Genomic DNA, 24,956 nt, shown 5'->3' with positions numbered 1-24,956 from the left:
TTGTGTCTTTCCTGCCTTATTCCCCTATCACGACTTCTTTGTCCTTTGGGGAACTTTAGTGCACTTTGCACTCACCTTTCAGGGTCTTGGGGTGGGCTATTTTTCTAACCCTCACTATTTTCTAATAGTCCCAGCGACCCTCTACGAGGTCACATAGGTTTGGGGTCCATTCGTGGTTCGCATTCCACTTTTGGAGTATATGGATTGTGTTGCCCCTATCCCTATGTGTCCCCATTGCATCCTATTGTAACTATACATTGTTTGCACTGTTTTCTAAGACTATACTGCATATTTCTGGTATTGTGTATATATATCTTGTGTATATTTCCTATCCTCTCACTGAGGGTACACTCTGAGATACTTTGGCATATTGTCATAAAAATAAAGTACCTTTATTTTTAGTATAACTGTGTATTGTGTTTTCTTATGATATTGTGCATATGACACTAAGTGGTACTGTAGGAGCTTCACTCGTCTCCTAGTTCAGCCTAAGCTGCTCTGCTAAGCTACCATTATCTATCAGCCTATGCTGCTAGACACCCTATACACTAATAAGGGATAACTGGGCCTGGTGCAAGGTGCAAGTACCCCTAGGTACCCACTACAAGCCAGTCCAGCCTCCTACAGTAAGGCTGCCTGTTCCGCCCCTGCTTCAACTGAGGATGTTGCCCATTTATTAATCATCCCTTTCAGTGACTTTCAGACTAGCAGTTGTGCTACTCAAACTCTATGTGCATCTTTGACCTCCTGTACCACTCGGCTTTCCTGTACAACATACTCTATCATTTACAATACCCTTTAACCTCAGTAGTCTCTAGAGCTGTGCAGCATGCCTAAAAACCATTGACAGAGGCAATAGATTTTGCATAGGAGGGAGCTGAATGAAAGGTTTGATCTTGTGTAATATGTTTTTAAGGTATTTTTTTTTTTCTTCGATCAGGAAAGTGGTTTTAAATCATTGACCTAGATGTCAGCTTGTTTTGCCCTTGCTTACTATACTTTTTTTTGTTTTCGGAGTTTCCCAATAACAGAAACTTAATTTTTCATCTTCTCAAACGTTGTTAGCATGCAAGCCAAGACCTTAATCCAAGGAAGGCCTGGATATCTTTCTGTGCTGCTTCAAATTCAGTCAGAAGCCTTGGCTTTATCTTCGCCTTTGATTTAACTCTGACCTCGAATTGTAAAGAAAGGTATCTAAGAACATGTTTGTTTTACCTCCTCCTCGGTGGGATACCTAATCTTCTAAAATCTGAAGACCTGAATTATTCTTGCCCTAAAAAAGGATGTCTCAAACTTTGATTACTGAAATGACATTTTTGCAGACCTCCCTCTAAAAACCATTAGTAAATATGAAGAGCACAGAACTCCGGCATCTGACTTATCCTCTGCTAATTCTGACCACATCACTAAAGTTTAGTCTCCCAATTGGCTTCCATTCATACAAGGGATTGGATTCAGAGACCTTTTCCTTGTACAAAAGAATTTGACAATACAACTCTAGATTACCTATTTAAAGTATGCATGTCTTAACACCAAATAGATGCTTATGTGCAGTGCCCCAGTATGATATAAATGCTTTTCTTGTCTTAACCAGTTGTTTTATGGACTGTGAGGATTGAAGGTATCTTGAGGTAGATCACTTAAAACCCGCACAGAGGCCTTCCCTTTCACTTTTGTGCTAAAGTGTTCAAGAGCGCTCGCTGTTTGTCCACATTTTGCACTCTATCATGATTGGCACCTTCTTTGCTGCAATGACAATTAGAAATAACATATTTTTAAAGTAGATGTTTTGCCTTAGTTGGGCTTCTTGAAAAATCACACCTAGACACACAATTTTGTTTTGTATCTTTGTGTATTAGAATCCAAAAAAACATAATTTGGGAGCTAGTGCTTGTTAGGTGTTTTGTTGGTAAAGAGACAAAATCCATGAAAAAAGTAACAAATATGCAGAAGTATAGCTCTAAATTATACTTCTATCAATGGTATTTTGCGCTTATGCAGTTAATGCTTGTGAAAACTGTTGCTGCTTAAAATATAGGTTGCATCATTTCTAACATAGTGCAAAAATGGGGAAGAACCCCTCTGCACTCATTAGCCATATTAAACAAGCATTGACAAAGCCAATAGGTCTCACCTATACAAGATCGCTTGGCTTTGGCTATGTGTTTTGCCATATTGTACACGAGTGTGGCTGCTGTCAGCATGGCTTAAATTTAGTGGTGTGAAGTGTCAGAGTGGAGTGGGGGAGTAGAGTGTATTAGGGGGATGTGAGTGTCGTAGAGTTTAGTAGAGAGGAGTGGAGTTCAGTGGTTAAGTGGCAGAAAGTTTCGTGGAGTGGGATGGAATAGGGTGAAATGGGCTGGGGTGGATTGAGGTAGTGGGGTGGATTTGGGTGTTGTAGAGTGGATGGATTGAGTGGAGTGGGATGTACTGGTGTGGGGTTCATTGGAGTGGGGTGGATTGACATGGAGTGACTTGGATTGGGGTGGATTAGATTGGATTGGGGTGGGTGGTTTCGATTGGAGTGATAGGCGTGGGGTGGTTTGGATTGGAGTGGAGTGGATAAGAGTGGGGTAGAATAGGGTGGATTATATTGGACTGGAGTGGGGTGGATTGGATTGGGGTAGATTGGATTCACTGGAATAGGGTGGGTTGGATTTGAGTGAGGTAGATTGGAGTGGCGTGGAGCGGAGCGGGTTGAAGTGGGGTGGGCTGGATGGATTGGAGTGGGGTGGACTGAACTGGGATGGTGTGGGGTGGATTGGATTGGGATAGAGTGAGGTGGATTGGAATAGAGTAGGGTGAATTGGAGTGAGTGGGGTGGATTGGAGTGGGGGTGAATTAAAATAGGGTGGAGTGCCCTGGATTGGATTGGGGTGTGGTGGGCCTCAGTAGGGTCGATTGGATTCCAGTGGGGTGGGGTAGATTGGACTGGATTGGGGTGGATAGGATTGGTGTGGATTGCATTGAGGTGTGGTGGATTGGAGTGGAGTGGGATGGACTAAACTGGGATGAGGTGGATTGGAGTGGGGTGGATTGGAATGAGTGGTGTGGATTGGAGTGAAGTGGATTGGATTGACATGGGTTGGGGTAAGATATGTTGGATTGGGGTGGATTGCATTGGATTGGAGTGTGGTGGACTGAACTGGGGTGGACTGGATTGGGGTAGAGCGGTGGATTGGAGTATGGTGGGGTGAATTGGAGTGGGGTGAAGTGGATTGAAATGAGGTGGAGTGGGTGGATTGGATTGGGATGGCGTGGGGTGAATTGGAGTGGGGTGGACTTGAGTGGGGTGGTCAGATTCGAGTTGGGTAGATTGGATTGAGTGGGGTGGATTAGATTGAGTGGGGTGGATTAGGGTAAATTAGGGTGGATTGGATGGAGTGCAGTGAATTGGATTGAGTGGAGGATTGGATTAGGGTGGATTGGCTATGAGTGGATTAGATTGGATAGGGGTGGATTGGATTGAAGTGGGTTGGATTGGGGCGGGTGGATTGGATTGGTGTGGAGGTGGATTGGATGGAGTGAGGTGGATTGGAGTGGGGTGGAATAGATTGGATTGGCATGGGGTGGATTGGAATGGGCGGGTTGAATTGGGGTGGATTGGATTGGAGTGCAGTGGACTGAACTGAGATGGGGTGGGGTCGATTGGATTAGAGTGGAGTGGATTGGAGTGGATTGGATTGACATGGGTCGGGGTAGGGTAGGTTGGATTGTGGTGTATTGCATTGGATTGGAGTGTGGCGGACTGAACTGGGGTGGATTGGATCGGGGTAGAGCGGGGTGGATTGGAGTAGAGTGGGGTGAATTGGAGTGGGGTGAAGTGGATTGAAATGAGGTGGATTGGAGTGGGTGGATTGGATTGGATTGGATTGGGATGGCGTGAGGTGAATTTGAGTGGGGTGGATTTGAGTGGGGTATTCCGATTCGAGTGGCGTAGATTGGATTGAGTGGGGTGGATTAGATTGAGTGGGGTGGATTAGGTTAGGGTGGATTGGATGGAGTATGGTGGATTGGATTGAGTGGAGGATTGGATTAGCGTGGATTGGCTAGGAGTGGGGTGGAGTGGGGTGGATTAGATTGGTTAGGGGTGGATTAGATTGAAGTGGGGTGGATTGGTGTGGGGGTAGATTGGATTGGTGTGCGGGTGGATTGGATTGGGGTGGATTGGATTGGGGTGAGGTGTATTGGAATGGGGTAGATTGGACTTGCTGGATTGGGGTGGATAGGTGTGGGTTAGATTGGTTTGGGGGGACTGGATTCTAGTGGGGTGGATTTTGGTGGATTCAACTGGGTGGATTGTGGTGGATTAGAGTGGGGTGAATTGGGATGGAGTGGGGTGGGGTGGATTGGAGTCTGGAAAATTGGAGTGGGATAGTTTGTTTTGGATTGGAGTGGATTATTTGGAATTGAAGTGGGGCAGGGTGGAGTGTGGCAGTTTGGAGTTGGGCAGATTGTTTTGGATGAAAGTGGGGCAGAATGGAGGGGGCAGATTGGAATAGAGTGGGGCGGTTTGGATTGGGACAGATTGTTTTTGATTGGAGTGGAGCAGACTAGAATGGGGCAGATTGTTTTGGATGCAAGTGGGGCAGATTGTATTAGGGTGGATTGGAGTGGGGTGGATTGGGTTGGTTGGAGTAGGGTGAATTGGGATGGAGTGTTGTGGGTTGAATTGTGGTGAGTTGGATTGGAGTGGGCGTATTGTTTTGGATTGGTGTGGGGCAGACTGGAGTGCAATGGATTGGAGTGGGATAGGATGTTTTGGATTGAAGTTGGGTAGATTTGAGTTGGACAGATTGTTTTGGATTTGAGTGGGGCAGATTAGAGTGCAGCAGATTGGAGTGGGATAGGTTGTTTTGGATTGGACTGGCGCAGACTGGTGTAGGGCAAATTGGAGAGGGGCAGATTGTTTTGGATTGGAGTGGGGTGGATTTGAGTGGGGCAGATTGTTTTGGATTAAAGTGGGGCAGATTGCAGTGAAGCAAATTGGAGTGGGGCAGATTGTTTTGGCTTGCAGTGGGGCAGATTGTTTAGGATTGGGTAGACTGGAGTGGGGCTGATTGTTTTGGACTGGAGTGAGGCAGATTGTTTGGATCGAAATGGGGCAGACTGGAGTGGGGCAGATTGCTTTGGATTGGAATGGGGCAGATTAGAGTGGGATGGATTTGAGTGGGGCAGATTGTTTTGGATTGGAATGGGGCAGATTGTTTTGGCTTGCAGGAGGGCAGATTGTTTTGGCTTGCAGGAGGGCAGATTGTTTAGGATTGGGTAGATTGGAGTGGGGCAGATTGTTTTGGATTGGAGTGGGGCAGATTGTTTTGGATTGGAGTGAGGAGGCTTGTTTTAGGTTGGTGTGAGGTAGATTGAAGTGAGGCAGATTGTTTTAGATTGAAGTGGGGCAGATTATTTTGCAGTGGTGTAGATTGTTTTGGATTGGAGTGGGACGAACTGGAGTGGAGCAGATTAGATTGCGATGGGTTGAGAGAATTGGAGTGGGGTGGGTTGGAGCGTGTTAGAAATTGGGTCTCTAGTTGGGAGAGGTATACACCCTGCCTAAGTAGGGACTACAGTCCTTATCAGGGTAAGTCACAACACACCCTAAATTATCCTGTGCTCACCCTCGGGTAGCTTGGTACAGAGCAGGCAGGCTTAACTCAGAAGGCAATGTGTAAAGTATTTGTGAAATTACTCATACAGTAACACAGTGAAAACACCATAAAAGTACCCCACTCTAGTTTAGGAAAATAGATATTACTTATCTGAGTAAAATAACAACAATCCAATACGCACAAGTCAAGCTACTCCTTTTTAAAGGTTTAGATGAGTCTCAATCCTTGAGAATTAGTGGTTGTATCCTTTTAAAACACAGTACCTGGGATGCATAAAAAATAATGATGCAGAGGGCCGCAGAGGAGGAGATGCATTGGAAAGTAAAGCGATGCATCATTTGTTTCAGCACGGCGAAGGTGATGCGTTGTTTCTTTCCACATGGCAAGGTGATGTATCCGTTTCTGAGAGCGCAACCTTGGTTCCTCATTGGGATGCAGGGATTTTTTGATGCCCAGGGACAATGCGTGGAAAATCCAAAAAGCATTGTGAAGAGGCAACAGACTCTGCGTCGATCTGTCAGGTGATGCAGTGATTCTTCATCTACGAGACCGGTGCTGCGTTGGTTGAATTTTGCAGGCGTTGCGTCGATTTTGCCGGCGTGCTGGATTTACTTCTTTTTGGTGAAGTCTTTGATCGCCCTGAGACTTCAGAACAGGAAGCAAGCTCAGTCCAAGCCCTTAGAGAGCACTTGTAGGGGAAGTCAGATTCCTTCCAGCAGAGTCGTAGGCCAGCAGGCGCAAGGGCAGCAAGCAGGACAGGAGTCCTGATAAGTTCTTTGGGCAGCACATCAGTCTCTCTGACACTGTCCAGTTGTAGGTCCAACATGTCTGGTTTGGTGGGGTCACAAACCCAGTATATATACCTCAAGTGCCTTTTAAGTGGGGGAAATTTCAAAGAGTGGTTTTGAAGTGCACAAATTCTCCTTTCAAATCAGCCTTGTTTGCCAGGAGACCAGTGGGAGCTTATCAGTCCTTTGTGTGAGGGCAGACCTCTGGCCTTTGGAGGGAAGTGTAAGTGGGAGCCCCTCCACCCTCCCTGCCCAGGAAGACCCATCAGTATGCAGATGAATGCAGATACAGCTGAGTGTCCTGTGTTTATGGCTGTCTGGGTGGGATGCACAAGGGGAGCTGTCAACCACAACAGACCAGACATGGATTGGAGACAGGCTCAGAGAGCAGTAAGGGCAGAGAAATGCCTACATTCTAAAAGTAACTTATCTGGGGGTTGGGCCCTTATAGTACAGTAGGGTTAGGCCTCCTTAAAATATACAAAACATATACTACCCTAAGTGGTAATTTACATGAATCACTTATTATTTATGATTCAGAAAGTTGAATTTCAAGACTTGGATATGTACAGGGAGTGCAGAATTATTAGGCAAGTTGTATTTTTGAGGATTAATTTTATTATTGAACAACAACCATGTTCTCAATGAACCCAAAAAACTCATTAATATCAAAACTGAATATTTTTGGAAGTAGTTTTTAGTTTGTTTTTAGTTTTAGCTATGTTAGGGGGATATCTGTGTGTGCAGGTGACTATCACTGTGCATAATTATTAGGCAACTTAACAAAAAAAAATATATACCCATTTCAATTATTTATCATTACCAGTGAAACCAATATAACATCTCAACATTCACAAATATACATTTCTGACATTCAAAAACAAAACAAAAACAAATCAGTGACCAATATAGCCACCTTTCTTTGCAAGGACACTCAAAAGCCTGCCATCCATGGATTCTGTCAGTGTTTTGATCTGTTCACCATCAACATTGCGTGCAGCAGCAACCACAGCCTCCCAGACACTGTTCAGAGAGGTGTACTGTTTTCCCTCCTTGTAAATCTCACATTTGATGATGGACCACAGGTTCTCAATGGGGTTCAGATCAGGTGAACAAGGAGGCCATGTCATTAGATTTCCTTCTTTTATACCCTTTCTTGCCAGCCACGCTGTGGAATACTTGGACACGTGTGATGGAGCATTGTCCTGCATGAAAATCATGTTTTTCTTGAAGGATGCAGACTTCTTCCTGTACCACTGCTTGAAGAAGGTGTCTTCCAGGAACTGGCAGTAGGACTGGGAGTTGAGCTTGACTCCATCCTCAACCCGAAAAGGCCCCACAAGCTCATCTTTGATGATACCAGCCCAAACCAGTACTCCACCTCCACCTTGCTGGCGTCTGAGTCGGACTGGAGCTCTCTGCCCTTTACCAATCCAGCCACGGGCCCATCCATCTGGCCCATCAAGACTCACTCTCATTTCATCAGTCCATAAAACCTTAGAAAAATCAGTCTTGAGATATTTATTGGCCCAGTCTTGACGTTTCAGCTTGTGTGTCTTGTTCAGTGGTGGTCGTCTTTCAGCCTTTCTTACCTTGACCATGTCTCTGAGTATTGCACACCTTGTGCTTTTGGGCACTCCAGTGATGTTGCAGCTCTGAAATATGGCCAAACTGGTGGCAAGTGGCATCGTGGCAGCTGCACGCTTGACTTTTCTCAGTTCATGGGCAGTTATTTTGCGCCTTGGTTTTTCCACACGCTTCTTGCGACCCTGTTAACTATTTTGAATGAAACGCTTGATTGTTCGATGATCACGCTTCAGAAGCTTTGCAATTTTAAGAGTGCTGCATCCCTCTGCAAGATATCTCACTATTTTTGACTTTTCTGAGCCTGTCAAGTCCTTCTTTTGACCCATTTTGCCAAAGGAAAGGAAGTTGCCTAATAATTATGCACACCTGATATAGGGTGTTGATGTCATTAGACCACACCCCTTCTCATTACAGAGATGCACATCACCTAATATGCTTAATTGGTAGTAGGCTTTCGAGCCTATACAGCTTGGAGTAAGACAACATGCATAAAGAGGATGATGTGGTCAAAATACTCATTTGCCTAATAATTCTGCACTCCCTGTATTGTCCACTCATTCAACTATAGTTTTTAAATTTTAACCCACAACCATTTCTGTAAGACCACATCCAAGTTATCACAGCAGCACATCACAAATCAGATGGCAGCAAACACAATTGAAACATAACATTTAAACAACATTTTCCAAAGTAATAGCTAATACTCAAGACGAGTCAATTAGTAAACAGAAATGCAGGGGTTGAAGTTACTGCAATTCTTGATGCAACCCTCTTGCGAATACTATCTTCTTTGGGGGTGACACATACAATTTGTCCCAGCAGACTTTTTCAGGTCATATTTATTTTAGAATAACTGCTGGACAACTGAAGTCAATTACTAAACACTCCCCAGGGAAATCGTTCACGAGTTTTTAACATCCTTTTGCTTTTGGGTTCTCCTCAGGACCCTGAGTGGAAAATTGTCATTATAATGTCATCTCGGGTAGGTGGTCGTTATGACAAAGGTGGTGACTGTTAAAGTGGCGGTAATACCGCCAACAGGCTGGCGTTCATTACCGCCAAATTTGGACCATGGCGGTGATTCTTCCCATAGACAGCCAATGTACCACACCAGCTGCCAGGGCGTTAACACCACTGACCACAGCGGCAGCCATCAACAGACAGGCGGAAGACAAGTTACCGCCCACCACATTATGTCATAGCAAAAGCCACGATTTCCGAGGTGGTACCAACGCCATTAAAAGCCTGGCAGAAACAGAACACAGAAGACAAAAGACTCACCATCAGAGACACAGAGAAGAAAAATGCCACCATGGAACTGGAACTACAAGTCTTCCTGATGCTCTTCCATGGCATACTCCACCTGGAACGCCGACGAAAACGACAGCGGTGAGTACAGCCACCTAGCATACAAGGGAGGGAGGAAAAGGAGGGTGGAACACACACCATTCACACACATACCATACACACAACCAACTGCAGTGGAAAAACAATGTGCACGATGATGCCAACAGCCACTATATTGTCCATGTGATAAAAGAAATGATTGGAGTAAATGTCCAGATAGGGCCAGATAGGGCCAATGGCCAGTACAAAGTAGAAAAGGCCCACATGGCCACAGTCCAAGCCCCAACCTATTACCTGACAATATCCACACAACACTGTGCAGGGGCATCATGTTGGAAGTGGGCAGGCACCTCAGGGGGAAGGAGGGTGGGGGGCACCTCAGCCGAAATGGGGAACTTGCCCACTGGTTCTGGAGGGGGCTCCGTGCCTATTTCTCATTGCTGGGGAGTGCAAGGTCACAGTCTTTGTGGTGGGGAACTTGCCCACAGGTTCTGGAGGGGCTCCAAGCCCATATCTCATTGCTGGGGAGTGCAAGGTCACAGTCTCTGGGGTGGGAACTTGCCCACTGGTTCTGGAGGGGGCTCCTTATACATCAGTCCCTGGAGGGTAGTCTAAATACCCTCTGCTGCAGGTGATGGTTGCTGTGTCTCAGCTGCAGGTGATGGCTGCTGTGCCTCAACTGGAGGTGAGGGCTCCTTGCCCACTGCTGGTGGAGGAGGCCTCTTGCCTCTCTTAGTTGGTGGAGTGGGAACCTTCTGTTTCTTGGGTGGTGGAGTGGGAGCCTTCACTTTCTTGGGTGGTGGAGTGGGATCCTTCCCTTTCTTGGGTGTTGGAGTTGGATCCTTCCCCTTCTTGGGTGGTGGAGTGAGATCCTTCCCTTTCTTGGGTGGTGGAGTGGTAACCTTTCCTTTATTGCCTCTACGACTAGGAGGTGCCTCCACCATCCCAGTGTAATGTCCTTTGGGTTTCACCACCCTAGTCCTCCCTTTTTGAGGCGGAGGTGTACTCACAGTAGGAGTGGCAGCAGTCACATTCTGGGGCCCCTTCGTGCCAGCAGCTGTTGACCTGATGGGAGCAGTGGCAGACTGTTTGGCTGAGGTGCTGGGTTCCTGCTCTTACGGGCAGGATGGGGGGTAGAGGGGGAGGGAAGAGGTCAAGTTGGGCAAGGAAAAGCTTCTTATGGATGTTGGTGCAGGATGCGGAAAGAGGAGGGATGAGAGTGGAGGTTGAGGGAATGGTTGTTGGAGGTGTACGTCTGCTGGATTTGGGTGTAGGTGCATGGGCAGTGTGCTGATGTGAGGTGGATGGCTGTTGGGAGTCTTAGTGCGTGCGTTTGTGTCTCTTAGGAGGAGGGCAAGGAGGGTGGGAGAGGACACGGGACGCGTGGATGGATGTTGTGGAGGTGTCTGCAAGTGAGGTGTTAGTGCTGCTTGGTGTAGTAATGGAGTGATGGTGGTGGTTGCTGTTGATGCAGTGCATGCAGGTGTGAGTGCGGCTGTGACTGTGCGGGAGGAGGGGAGACAGTGGAGGCAGTGGATGTATTTGTGTCTGCAATTGTCTGGTGTTTGCGTGAGTGCTTGTGGGATAAAGTGTGGTGGCCGTGTTTGACTGTGCCACTCTTGTGTGCTGTTTTGTGTGCATGCTTGTCTGTATGTGTGCATGCATGGGATGGGTTGGGGTTGAGGAGACTGGGACTGAGAAGTAGTAGTTGGAGGGTCGACAGTAGGAACAGGGACAATGGCTGCCATCAGAGAGGAGGCCAGAGCCTGAAAGGATCTCTGTTGGGCCGCCAATCCACTGTGGATGCCCTCCAGGAATGCATTGCATTGCTGCATCTGGGATGACAGCCCCTGCATAGCATTCGCAATGGTTGACTGCCCTACAGAGATGGATCTCAGGAGGTCAATAGCCTCCTCACTGAGGGCAGCAGGGCTCACTGGGGCAGGGGCTGTGGTGCCCGGGGCGAAGGAGATGACCACCCTCCTGGGTGAGCAGGCACACCCAACTCAGTGAGGGGCTACTGGAAGGGCAGTGCTGGTATTGGGGGATGACGGCTATACCCGTAGCTGGGGTGGTCCCAGTGGTGTCCGCCCCAACCTGAGAGCTTCCATCGGAGGAGAAATCTGAGTCAGTGTTGTCACCTCCTGTTTCTGCCGTGGTGCTCTCCTTCCCCCTCCATCCCACTGGTTCCCTCGGCGTCGGTGGACTCTGCCTCCTGGGTCCTGTGGGATGCAGCTCGCTCTGTTGCCGGTGCCCCTGCTTCTCCGTCAGATGATGCTAATGCATGGACAGGATGACCGAAGAAAAAAGGGGGGGCGAGAAAGGGAGCACTGGGTCAATCTCAGCACCAACAACACAGTTGGCATACACATAACCATCACACACAGGGATCAGGATTGTGCACTATGCACCGCACTGGCATTCAATTGGCTAGGTGCCACAGCAAGATGAGGGCCAACCACCGCCAACTGTACCCCTCCTGAGACCCACTAAGCCCTGTTTGACATGGAAGTGCAATACACCCATTACCCTTGAGCTGGATCACGCTGCAATGTCTGACCTGGCATTAAGGGGCACCCACTAACTGACACCTACCACCAGGATCCCATGCCACCTACCAATCATTGTTGGCTGCTGTGATGCCCTCAAGTGCTCATCCAGCTCTGGGTAGGCCACCGCCAGTATTCGGGCCATCAGGGGTGGTCAGGTTCCGATGGGCAACCCGGCCTTGTTGGGAGGCCATCCCCAGCTTGGCCTCTGTGGTCTTCCGGGCCCAGTATCTCAGGTCCTCCCACCTTTTCTGACAGTGTGTGCTCCGCCTGCTGTAGGCCCCCAGGGTCTGCACGTCCTTAGCGATGGCACACCACAATCCCTTCTTCTGATGGGTGCTGACCTGCAGAGGTAATACAGACAGGAGGACACCATTACAGATACAACCCAGCCTGTCACACATATGCCAACTAATCCCATTTCCATCACCAATAGCACACATCACCCGATGCCCACCATATACACTACCACCAGACATACCTCCACCCCAAATGACACGATGCTTGCACACACATCTCCATGCAACCTTGTCACATGCATCGTGCCCAAGGTTTACCAACCTGTTGGTCTGGAGGCCCATACAGCTGTCCATACTGGGGTAGGACCCCATCCATCAAGCGCTCCAACTCCTCCAAAGTGAAAGCAGGGGCCCTTTCCTCGGTCACACGGGCCATGGCAGGATCCAGACATAGGTCACAGCAGCACACACAGTGTAGGTGTTGTCCTGTGGAAAGTCAGGAATTCAGTGAGGTTATAGATAGAAAATGGCGGTCATGTCCGCGGCAGTGTACACCGTCACCGCCGCAGGTGATCCTCATTGGCCACTGTACTCCATAGAGCCCCATATTAGCCAATGAGGAATAGCACGGCGGTGCAAAACCGTCTTCCGCCATGATGCCCAACGCCAGTGGAGTTACCTCACTTCTACATGTCCCTAGATACAAGACAGAAGGTCGCCATTTTATGGTGGTGGACAACATTCAGATGATGGCGAACTGCATCATAGCTATAATTTGCACGTACACTGCCATTCCCATTGTCCCATCACATAAATGCTCTATGTACACTGAGGTGGTGGTTCCATTGTTCAAATTGTGACAGCACCTCACTCTTGTGTCCCTTAGATACCTACCACTGCGGATGATTAGGAGGAGGAGGCAAGCCCCTGTGGACAGACCCCTTGTGGACTTGGCAAAACTAGAGGACAGGCACATAATACTCACCTATAGACTGGACAGGGCCATAATCACAGAGCTGTGTGCTCAATTGGAGCCTGATCTGATATCAACTATACGTCATCCCACTGGGATCCACCCCCCCTCTTGTGCAAGTTCTGTCTGTGCTTGATTTCCTGGCCAATATCAATATATGAGGGACTGGGAGGATTAGGACAGATCCAGTGTGCAATCTCCCTAAACAAATGGTATGAAAATAAGTAGGCACACTGTTCCTAAATTACAAGTAGAGAGAAAATATAGGGTACTTCTAACTTTAGAAGCTAAAACCCTCACACATCCATTGGATGTCATGCTTTATCCTCAGGTTTGCTCCTCGTCGGGCTGGCGCTGCAATGCCCAATGAGCCCCTGTGAGGGGGCTCTATGCCGGATATCTTTTAGGAGTGCCTGCCATTAAGGAGAGTAGGAAAGGATTCAGACCTACTAAGTGAGACAGAGAGCTAGAAAAAAACTAAAATTGGCTTGGGAGCCACCCTACACCCAGTTTATTGTGAATGGTGGGTCTCGGTCAAGGTTAAAAACAAGGGTGTCTGGGAAATAATGTTCCCCTACTCCAGCAAAACACACGTAGGGCAAAGGACATTAACTTAAGCCCTACCTATTAGGTCGACATGCTTCATGCCTCAAGCGTCTCTAAGGATCAATGGCGTTTCGTCAGGACCGAAAAAAACCTTAGCTACTCTAAAAAACAAAAAAGAAACTTACGTAAACAGCCACGCAAAAACGCCACACTTGGCGAGAGACCCTCCTATATTAAGGCAGGTACATCATGGGAAAAATGCTGGCCGAAGGGCTATCGTCACTATTTGTTGACGCTGCCCCATTTGTGAGACCTACCTGCGGCCGCATACCATTAATTTCCTGGCAACTGGTTCTTTCCAAGTGACAGTGGGCTTGGCAGCAGGAATGTCACAGCCAATGTTCTCAATCGTGCTGGCAAGGGTTTTGTCTGCCTTTGTCAAACACGTGCAGCTAGATTGCTTTCCCCCAGGTGGAATATTTGTGAAGGCTGGATTCTATACAATGGGACATATACCTAATATTATTGGGAAGATTGACAGAACACATATTGTGTTAGTCCCCCCTCTGCCAGAATGAACAGGTGTTCAGGAATCTGAAGAATTTCCACTCACTCAATGTCCAAATAGTGTGCCTGGCTGACCAGTACATCTCCCACGTCACTGCCAAATATCCTGGGTCGGTGCATGACGCCTTCGTCCTGAGGAATAGCAGCATCCCAAATGTGATGGCACAACTACAGAGGCACAGGGTGTGGCTGATAGGTGAGCCTGAGTCCCAACCCAATGTTTGTTAGTGTATGCATTCAGGAGTTATCCCCATAGCATTGTGTGAGGCTAATGTTTGTCCCTCAATACTTGTAGGTGCCTCTGGCTACCGAAACCTATCTTGGCTCCTGACCCCTGTAAGGAATGCCAGGCTCAGGGGCTGAAAATCGGTATAATGATGCACATGGGCAAATTAGGCGGATGATAGAATAAATCTTCGGCCTCCTGAAGGCCAGGTTCAGATGCCTCCATCTGATGGTGGATCCCTGTGCTACTCACCCAAGAGGGTCTGCCTGATAGTAGTGCCATGCTCCCTGTTGCACAACCTCGCCCTCAGACGACATGTGCCTTATCTGCAGGAGGAGGATATTGGAGATGCCCCTGTGGCAGAAGTGGACCCTGAGGACAGTGAGCATTAGGAGGCAGAGGATGAGGATGTGGACAACAGAACAGTTATACGTCAATACTTCCAATGACACAGAGTGTCTTTGACTGTGGAACTGACCATTCCTCTTACTATTGATGTTATCTGTGTGGCTGTAGCAGGATGGCGTTAACTTCCTTTGCATCTCAACTTACTGTCACCTATGGCTTCTCATTTTGCAGATGTTGGTGTTGTAACAACTGTGTACTACAGACAGCTACAGGTCATTATTTGTATGCTGTTCAGATCATTTGCACAAGATTTGACTGTTTCCATATTTGCTCATTTTCATCACATAAAACACTATTACTGAAGTTGTGTTCAAGGATATTTATTGTAGTGCAAAATATAGACTGAAAAGTGCAATGGAATGGGGTGATGGTAGAGGTAAGTCCAGGGTATAGTTCCAGTCTGTTTGTAGCACAGGTTAGGTGTCCAAAGGACCATCGGAAGGGGAGCAAAGGCAGTTCAGACAAGGTGACAGGGTGGGACACAAGGGGGACATTCAGGAGGGTCTCCTTTCCTGGCAGTGGTCTTGGCAATCATCTATGGCTTCTGTCTGGGTCACAGGGAACATGTGCGGTGTGGTTCACCTTCTGCAGGGGGAGGGGTGCTGGTGGCCTGTGAGTCCTGTGGCAGGGCCTCCTGTCCACTAGCTGCAGCAGATGTGGAGAGCTGGTCAGTAGACTGGCTAGTGGTTGGGGCCCACTGGTGTGCTGTCCATTCCCTCATGATGTTGGCCAGCACCCCTGCTATGGAGACCATGATGGTGTTGAGGGCCTGCAAATCTTTCCTGATGGTGTACCTCCTGCAGCCACTTGTTCTCCTGCATGTTGGTAAGGATCTGGTCCATCTTGCCCTGGGATTGTTGGTAAGCCCCCAGGACATTGGTGAGTGCCTCCTGGAGAATCGGTTTCCTGGGCCTGTCCTCCCCCTGGTGCACAGCTTTCCTCCCAGTGTCCCTGTTCCCCCGTGCCTCTGTCCCCTGAACGGTGTGCCTATTGCCACTGACCCCAGGACCCTGATTGTCATGGATGTGAGGTGTGGTCTGGGGTCCCTGTACAGGTGGGCACACTGCTGATTGACATGTCCTGGGGACAGAGGTGTGGGGACATTGGGTGGGTGCTGTGGTGTTGGATACTGAGGGGAGAGACTCTGTGGTGGACTGGGAGTGGGCTGGGGTGGCCGACTGACCAGTGGTCCCTGATGGGCCAGGTAGTTCATCCAGATCCTGAAGTCCAGAGTTATTGTCATCACTGGGGGCATCTTTTGTTGGGGGACTGGATAGTTGTGGCACCTTCTCGCCGCTGGGATTGGCTGGGGCACCTGTGAGGATGTAAGTGATGTATTATGCTTCATGTCTGTGACATATGGTACATCCCTAGCTTCCTCTTTATCATTGCTGTTGCCCTGCCACCTTTGTTTGTGTATGGTGATCTATTGTGGGATTGTTAGTTCTCCATGCTGTGCATGCTTTTGTGATGGGTGTACATGCAGGGCTGGGAGGGCTGTGCATGCATTAGTATAGCATGCAGGGCTTGGCATTGGGGTTAGTCAAATGTGTAGGTGCACTGTGTGAGATGGAGTGGAGTGATGGGAGTCAGGGTGAGGGGGTGAGGTGGCATGCAGGCATGGGGGGTGATAGGTAGTAAATGTTGATTTACCATTGTCCAGTCCTCCGGCTACTCCAGTGAGTCCCTCAGGATGCAGTATTGCCAAGACTTGCTCCTCCCATGCTGTGAGCTGTGGGGGAGGAGGTGGGGGTGGATGGCGAGCTGGTGCCTTGCTGCCACAGAACGTACCTTCCCCCGTAGGTCATTCCACCTCTTCCTGATGTCGTCCCTTGTTCTTGGATGCTGTCCCATGGCGTTCACCCTGTCCACGATCCTTTGCCATAGCTCCATCTTCCTGGCAATGGATATTTGCTGTACCAGTGCTCCAAACAGCTGTGGCTCTACCCTGACCCTTTCCTCCACTATGACACGCAACTCCTCATCAGTGAAAGAGGGGTGTCTTAGTGGGGACCTGGGTGTTGTTAGGTGTGTTGTGCAGAGGGTGTTGAGCAATGTGGTGGGGTGTGGTATGTGGGGTGCGTGACAGATGAATGGGTGTTTGTGGTGTGTGTGCATAGTTAGCTCAGTGATTTTCTTGTCTATCTCGTGGCAATTTTTGGTGTTCGTAAAGGGTTGTGGGTAATGAGGGTGTGTGTTTTATAGTGCTGTGAGTGGGTGGGTGGGTGTGGTGTGTGGTTAAGTGTCAGGTGTGTGATTTTCGTTTTGGCCAGTGTTGTGTTGTTAAGTATTTTGGTGGCCATTCTGAGAGCGCCGGTGTGTACCGCCAATGGTTTACCGCCATTGAATGTCCGCTGTGGTGATTCGTGTGTCATAATGTTGTGGGTGTTGTCTTGTTGACGTAACGGTATGGGTGTTCGTACCAACAGTATAACAATGACATTTGGGGTGGTGGATATGTTTGTGGCCGTATTCTGTCGGTTTGGTGTGTGTGTGTTATAATCTGGCGAACGGATGTTTGCCACCACAATGGTATGTTGGCGGCCGTCACCGTGGTGGTAAGTGGGATTTACCACCAATGCCATGATGAGGCCATAGTCTTGATATTCACATTGTCGCTCATTCACCACTTTGTTTTGATGTTTTACCTCATTTAAAAAAGGATGAAGAATTCCCATTGTTCTTTTCAAGGATTCCCTTTTCCCAGTTATATCCATTTATCCTCTTTTTTTTATTTGGCATTCTGCAAATAGGATTTGATTATTAGGAAGACATTCTTTGAGCTTGCATCCATTTGTAGTGTAGTAAGTTGTCATACTGTTGCCAAACATTGATTTTTTTTTTTTCTAACATCCTGCACGTTGAATATTCACCACATTTGTATAGCACACGTTTGCAGGTACTGAGCATGTATGGTTTTCGCTTCACTCAATGTACTTTCTAACTCCAAGTTCATTAGCCAGTGCTTTTTTCCTTTTCTAGTGGCAAACCAAATCCTTGCCTTAGCGCGTGTCTCTCATCTGCTACAGTTAAAAAAAACAGGCTTACTCATTTAAGCTTTCAAGTACAAACGTGTAACATTGTAGACAGAACCACATCATACTTTTCAATCGTTAAACATTTTGACTCTTGCAACATAATTACCGTGCCAATTCCTCAATTTCGGAAAAGGTTAACCATGGGTTCCCATTTTACAGGAACCTGAATTGTCTAATAAACAGCGTGCCTTTCTGTTCATGTTGCTTTTAGTATGCAAGACTCGTATAACCCATACTGTTCTTCTGGACTTACTTCTCTGTGATAAACACTTGACGTCTTCCCAGCTCATGTTTGCGTCAGACACCCGCATTCTGCATTTGAGTCAGTCAGCACTCCTTACTCAGACCTTATTAATCGAATGCAAACCACGTGAAACTCAAGCATGCTGGTAGTTGTGGTAAATTAAATATGCCAAATAGGTATGAGCCAATGTTACCATGTTTTAGGGAGAGAGCACATGCACTTTAGCACTGGTTAGCAGTGGTAAAGTGCCCAGAGTCCCAAAGCCAACAAAAATGAAGAAAAAGGGGAGGAGGAAGGCAAAATGTTTGGGGTGACCATTTTCCAACAGAGTGGATTGCATTGCGTGGGATGGATTGGTGTGGGGTGGATTGTAGTGGGGCAGTTTGGAGTGGGGTTGCTTGTGGTGTAATGCACAATTATGTGGTAAAGCACCATTTCAGAAAGAATCAATGTCTCTTTGCAGTATTTAGAGCAAGATAATCATCATATAAAAAATAACACTTTGCAATTTGGTTTGTCCTTCCGGGCACGTTTTTGACAGTCACAAGTCCACTGTTTGCAGAGCACTAGAAGTTAAAAAGAACAAAATAGTACCTCAATCATGTCACGAGCAGCGGACGGGCACTGATAAGTTGAATCAATCAGTGCTTTGTCCCTGCTTCACACACAGGAACGTAAATGATGCCAGGCCTGCAGTGACGAATTACGAGTCTGTAAAGAAGAGTGCAAGGCAAGCCAAGAAATGGTAAACAACAGGCGGGCTCTAAACTTTTTACTGTACTACTAAAAAGTGCCACCCAGCACACCTTAATTCTGCTCCGTAATGTACTTAGTGGTAATGTGAGCATGTATTACACCTATCAGATATCTGTCCCTTCGACTGGAGTGATGGTCATGTTACCCTTTTGTGCAGAGCACTTATCATAGGATATCGTTTTAAGTGCAAAGCTGCATCAATGCAGTTCACGTTTTCAGACTTCAAATGTACATTTCTCACTCATTTCTCTTTTTTCAGTCTAATCACAAAATAAGCTGCTGAGGGCACCAGAAATATTATATAAAGTAAACTAGGCAGAGGCCTAGAAACAGAAGGCCCAATACACAAATAACATTTTTCTTTCCATTTCAGCATTTGTACTAGTTTTGTGAATTCCCGTACATTCCTAGAAGTTTGCTTGGAAAGCTGTGCCGGGCGTTCACAACTGCCCTCCAGGGAATGTTATACAGGAGCAGCTCGTGTGGCTGTGGCTGGGGATGGGCGGTGCGCGGGGGTGCCAGGGAAAATTTACTAAAAAATCAAATAAATAAATCACTTACCTGCTTTGCTCCCGTGCCACTCCTCTCTCATCGCTGCTGCAGGCACAGGATCCGAGCCTGCCCTTTGCCAATCCGGACTCTGCATAGAGCAGCGTCAGGATTGGCTGGAAGCGCCCAGCCAGGGTGCTCCCAGGGAGACTGGGAGGCTGTGCGTGTTGCTGGGCTGGGCACACATGCGCTCTGAGGGGAGTTCACAGTGCTCTCCCCTCAACTCGTCATCCCCAATGCCCTACCCCTTTCACATGGAAAGGATAATAAACACATTATCCTTTCCATGTAAAAGGATTTGCAGCGGTTGTTGCTGGTGGGGTGGCGACGCTCCTCCGCCCATAAGGAGGAGCCACGCCTGATGTTATGTGAGATTTTCCTCGTGGAGAAAATTATTATTCTACATCCGAGCGCAGTTTGGGGTTGTTGGATTCCACCTGCAGCACGGGAAGGAGGTTTACTCCAGCCCTTTGCTGCAGTAAATCCCTTTCCATCTCCAGGCAGAGAAAGGGAAGTAGAAGAGTTTGTGACTAGCCACAGATGTATGAGTTTGTAGATGTTCAAAAATTCACAAGGCAAGGAACTCATTGATCTGTCCACTCTCCACCGCTTGCACAGAGTTTATTACTACGTACTTGTACACATTTGGGGCAAGCAATTATGTGACTGTAAAATCATTTATTTCTGCTAGGCAACCTTTTGTGGATAAGTGATAGGCATAAATGGTGCCATTGCCTGTTCTGGGTTGAACTCCGATGCAGTATCCAAGGTATAAGCACAGATACTTTTGGGTGCAGGTGAAGTGCTTGGTGCCTGAACATCTAGATTAATGTAGCTCCAGCAGCTACTGCAGGCTGGGTAAGATCACAGTTTTGCTAAAACAAAGAGGTGGGCTATGCTAATTTTAATGACCTCTGCACTCTGCTCATTCCGAGCCCGACTCACAGAAATCAGGCATTGGCAAAACCAGAAGGCCCAGCACTCGCTACGACCTTTTGGCTTTGATACTGCTTAGTTTGAGTTTGTTTTTTTGTTTTTTACGAAGGCATGCATAGTATGAAAACAGTCATTGTCTAAAAGTCTGTAAATCGCACCCTCTATCCTTATGATGTGGTTTACAAGTTTTGGGATTTTTGAGTGTCCGATAGCATTTTTCTAGGCATTCCTATGGGTGCTTCAGTGGATTCCTAGGCACCCCCAAACATACTTCGGTGGATTAGCCTTACAGTGGGCAGTCAACTACTCTGAAAGTATCGCTGTGTCTGCACACAATAATTAAGTGGTAACACAACAGTTTTAAAACATTTTGTGGCATTTCCAAGCAAGTAGTGTTATGGCAAGTAGTGTTATGGCAGAATCAACAAAAACATTATTTATTTTTCTGCGATGTGAGGTCTTTATAAATTGCTGTAGATGAATAGCGTAATCTTCATCTGATTAATTTATTGTGGATTCTAGTTGCCTTTTGGGCTGTTACAGAAATGATTAAGGTAGAACCTTGCAGCCAGTATACTTTGTGTTTATAAATGCTTTTGCTTTCTTTGCACTGCAAGCAATTTCAATAGGATCGGAGGTAAAGTGGCAGGGAGTGAGGTCAAGTAATAAAACATTTTGGATTTTAATATTAGCAAGGAAGGTTGATGTCGGGGCCATCATTTTTCATGGTGAAGGAGTGAATTCTCAACGGAAGCAATAAAGCTTATTCTTGTTTTTCAGAAATGGAGCTGTTCAACAATTCAGCCATTTATTCATAATGTGGGCTGCCTCTGATTGGACGTGGGTCGTCTTCACTGGTAAGTAGACCATTTTCCCAGTTGCTGATTTTGGAGAAAGTCATTTCCAGCTGTCTTGAGAGTAACTGGCTGTTGAGTGGTGTAAATTGCAGTGGTGTATAGTAGAATGTGGTAGGGTGCACTGGCATAGAGTGAAGTGGTACAGAGCAGAATAGAGAGATGTAGAATAAAGTGGCATAGAGTGCAGTGGTGCACAGTAGATTAGAGTTGGCTAAAGTGTAGAGTGTAGTGGTGTAGAATGTAGTGGCGTACGGTGCATTGGCATAGAGTGCACTGGTGTAGAGTGGCAAGAGTATGGTGGGGCAGAGTAGAGTGGCGTAGATTGCAGTGTTGCAGAGTAGAGTGCAGTAGTGTAGAGTGGCATACAGTGCATTGGTATAGAGTGCAGTGGAGTAGAGTGGGGCAGAGTAAAGTGACATACATTGGAATGATGTAGAGTATAGTGTCATTGAGTGCAGTGTCATAAAGTTGAGTGTTGCAGAGTAGAGTATAGTGGAGTACTGTACAGTGGTGTAGAGCAGATTGGTGTAGAGTATATTGATATAAAGTTTATTGGTTTAGAGTAAAGGGGTGTAGAGTACATTGGTTTGGAGTGCAGTTGTGTAGAGTACAGCTGTGTAGAATAGAGTGGAGTGGCACACGTGACTTTGCAGGAGCGAAGAATGGAGTGGCATAGAGTGGAATGGCGCAGAGTGGAATATAATGGCATAGAGTTCAGTGGCATATAGTAGATTGTTTCAGAGTGGGGTGCAGTGTCATAGAGTGCATTGTCATCAAGTGCATTGTCTCAGAGTACAGTGGTGCTGATTAGAGTGGCATAGAGTGTAGTTGCGTACAGTCCATTGCAGTAGAGTGGTGTACATTGGTGCAGAGTAGAGTGCAGTGGCATAGAGTGCTGTGGTGCAGATAAGAGTGGTGGAGGGTTCAGTGGCAGAGGATGCAATGTTGCAGAGTAGAGTGGCATAGAGTGAAGTGACGTAGAGTGGAGTGTTGCAGAGTAGAGTGGAGTGGTGCAGGGTAGAGTGCAGTAGCATAGAGTGTAGAGGCATAGAGTGGATTGACATAGGGTTGTGTAGAGTGCAGTGGCAGAGTGTGTAGTGTTGCTGAGTGCACTGTATAGTACTTTTATAGTAGAGTGGCGCAGAGTGCAATGGCATGGAGTGAAGTGGCACAGAAAGGTGCAGAAGGAGGTGGTGTAGAGTACAGTGGTGTAGAATAGAGTGGCTTAGAGTACAATGGCATACAGTGCAGTGGCACAGAGTGTTGTAGAGTAAAGTGGCACCAAGTGCAGTGGTGCAGAGTAGTTGGCGTAGAGTACATTAGTTTCGAGTAAAGTGGTGTAGAGTGCAGTGGTGCAGAGTGGAGTGGCACAGAGTAGAGTGGAGTGATCCATGCTTTGTTTCAGAGTGCGTTACGTGTTGTATAGTACAGTGGGGTAGAATGCAGAGTAGATTAGAGTGGCATAGAGTTGATTGTCATAGAGTGCAGTGTCACATGCTGCAGTGTTGCAGAGTAGATTGGCACAGGATGGTGTGGTGCAGAGGAGTAGTGGCAAAGGTTCACTGGTGATTAGTAGGGAAGCTTGGACTAGTGTGCATCGCCATAGAGTAGAGTGGTATAAAGAGAGAAGCATAGAGTGAAGTGGGGTGGAGTGGAGTGGTGCAGAGTGGAGTGCATTGTGGAGTGGAGTAGTGTAGAGTAGAATGTGGATGGTGTGGTAGCACCCTTCCATTACAAACAACACACCTTCAGTTGAAATCCCCATTACATTTGCATGGACATAGTTTTACTGATAAAAGCATACAGCACACAAACAATGTGTGTACACGTCATTACTAACTGTATTGATTTGTTTTGATCATTTTAAAATATTTGTTTCCACCACACTTCTGAATTACCAAAACATGTGCTTAATTTGGGGATTTTACATTTTGAAATATTTTTTATGTGCTGGAAAACATAACATCGTACAGCCTTCCTGAAGTACTTCCCCTGAAAGGTGGGCTTGAGGACCTCCTGGAAGGTCTCTGTGATGTGTAGAGATGTTTTCTAAGCCTGACGAATCCAATTGTATTGATCCCAACAGTACAGAAGACTAGGAGCACCATGCCCCTTGTTGTTTGATGTCGAGGAGGGCTTTAATGTAATGACACTGCATCTCAGCACTGGTAGAAAACCCTTCCACACCAAAGAGAGATTGCCCTCAACGTTAACACGTTTATGTGCATTAATGCATCAGAACTGTTTCACAAAGCACTAATGGAAATTTACCTGCATGATATTTGATGATTACCATAGACTTTGGAAAGGTAAGTGTAGGAAAGTACCATCTTTCTTGGTATGTTACTCCCATTTTCTGCCTGTTTGTCAGTATATTTTGCCTGTCTCACTGGGATCCTGCTGGTCAGGACCCCAGTGCTCATAGTTTGTGGCTTAATGTGTGTGTTGTCAGTAGTGCTTAACTGTGTCACTGAAGTTCTGCTAACCAGAACTTCAGTGCTTATGCTCTCTGTTTCCAAATTAGTCACTATAGTTTAGTGACTTCATATTTTAAATTCCAGTTGGCACACTGGACCCCACTTGTAAGTCCCTAGTATATGGTACTTAGGTACCCAGGGCACTGGGGATCCAGGAAATCCTTATGGGCTGCAGTATTTTTGCCACCCATAAGGAGCTCAGACAAACCCTTCTTCAGGACTGCCACTGCAGCCTGCGTGAAATAGTGCACACACTATTTCACAGCCATTTTCACTGCACTTAAGTAACTTATATGTCTAACCTTCATTTACTGAAGGCTAGGTGCAAAGTTCCTAAGTGTGAGGGCACCCCTGCACTAGCAAAGGTGTCCCCACGCTGTCCAGGGCCAATTCCTCGGACTTCGTGAGTGCTGGGATGCCATTACATGCATGCACTACATATAGGTCAATACCTATATGTAGCTTCACAATGGTAACTCCGAATATGGCCATGAAAGGTGTCTAAGATCATGGAATTGTCCCCCCATTCCAAATCTGATATTGGGGGGCCAATCCCATGCATCCTGGGGGCTCCACCGTGGACCCCCAATACTGCCAAAGCAGCTCTCTGAGACTTGCACTGCAGCCACCTCACAGACAGGGTTCTGCCCTCCTGGGGTCTGAGCAGCTCAGTCCCAGGAAGGCAGAACAAAGCATTTCCTTTGGGAAGAGGGTGTTACACCCTCTCCCTTTGGAAATAGGTATTACAGGCTTGGGAGGGGTAGCCTCCCAGATCCTCTGGAAATGCTTTGAAGGGCACAAAACTGGACAAAGGAGGGGAGAGTGACCACTCCCCTGTCCATCACCACCCCAGGGGTGGTGCCCAGGGCTCCTCCAGTTTGTCACTAGCATTAGCCATCTTCTTTTTCAAGATGTGGAAACACTCTGGAGATATCTGAGTGGTCAGTGCCAGCAGGTGACGTCAGAGACCCCTCCTGATAGGTGCATACCTGGTTAGGTAGCTAATCCCCCTCTCAGGGCTATTTAGGGTCTCTGCTGTGGGTTCCTCTTCCGATTTAGCTTGCACGTTTCCTCTATGAATCCTCTGCTTCAGCTTCTGACCGTCGGATCGACCGCAGACTGCTCCAGGAACCTCTGTAACTGCAACAAAGTATCCAGAAAGGCTACTGTGACCCTGCAACTTCAGCTCCAGGCAGCAACTGCAACAGTTTCCAACGTGTGCACGCTCTGAGGCCTCCCTGCCTTCACCCTACACCAGAA

General features: G+C 47.2%; 1 protein-coding gene across 2 annotated transcripts in view; it reads left to right on the top strand.

Moving 5' to 3' along the window:
* Positions 1-24,956, top strand: part of ANKMY1 (ankyrin repeat and MYND domain containing 1) — a 384,121-nt gene that overhangs the window by 17,419 nt on the left and 341,746 nt on the right. For both annotated transcript variants that reach the window (XM_069213891.1, XM_069213893.1), the window contains exon 2: positions 21,143-21,219. The gene's annotated coding sequence lies outside the window, so the exon portion shown is untranslated. The remainder of the gene's footprint in view (positions 1-21,142; positions 21,220-24,956) is intronic.

Source organism: Pleurodeles waltl, chromosome 11 (genome assembly GCF_031143425.1).
Source record: "Pleurodeles waltl isolate 20211129_DDA chromosome 11, aPleWal1.hap1.20221129, whole genome shotgun sequence".
Lineage (NCBI taxonomy): Eukaryota > Metazoa > Chordata > Amphibia > Caudata > Salamandridae > Pleurodeles > Pleurodeles waltl.
The sequence above is the reverse complement of the archived record's forward strand: the minus strand, read 5'-3'. Positions and strand labels throughout refer to the sequence as shown.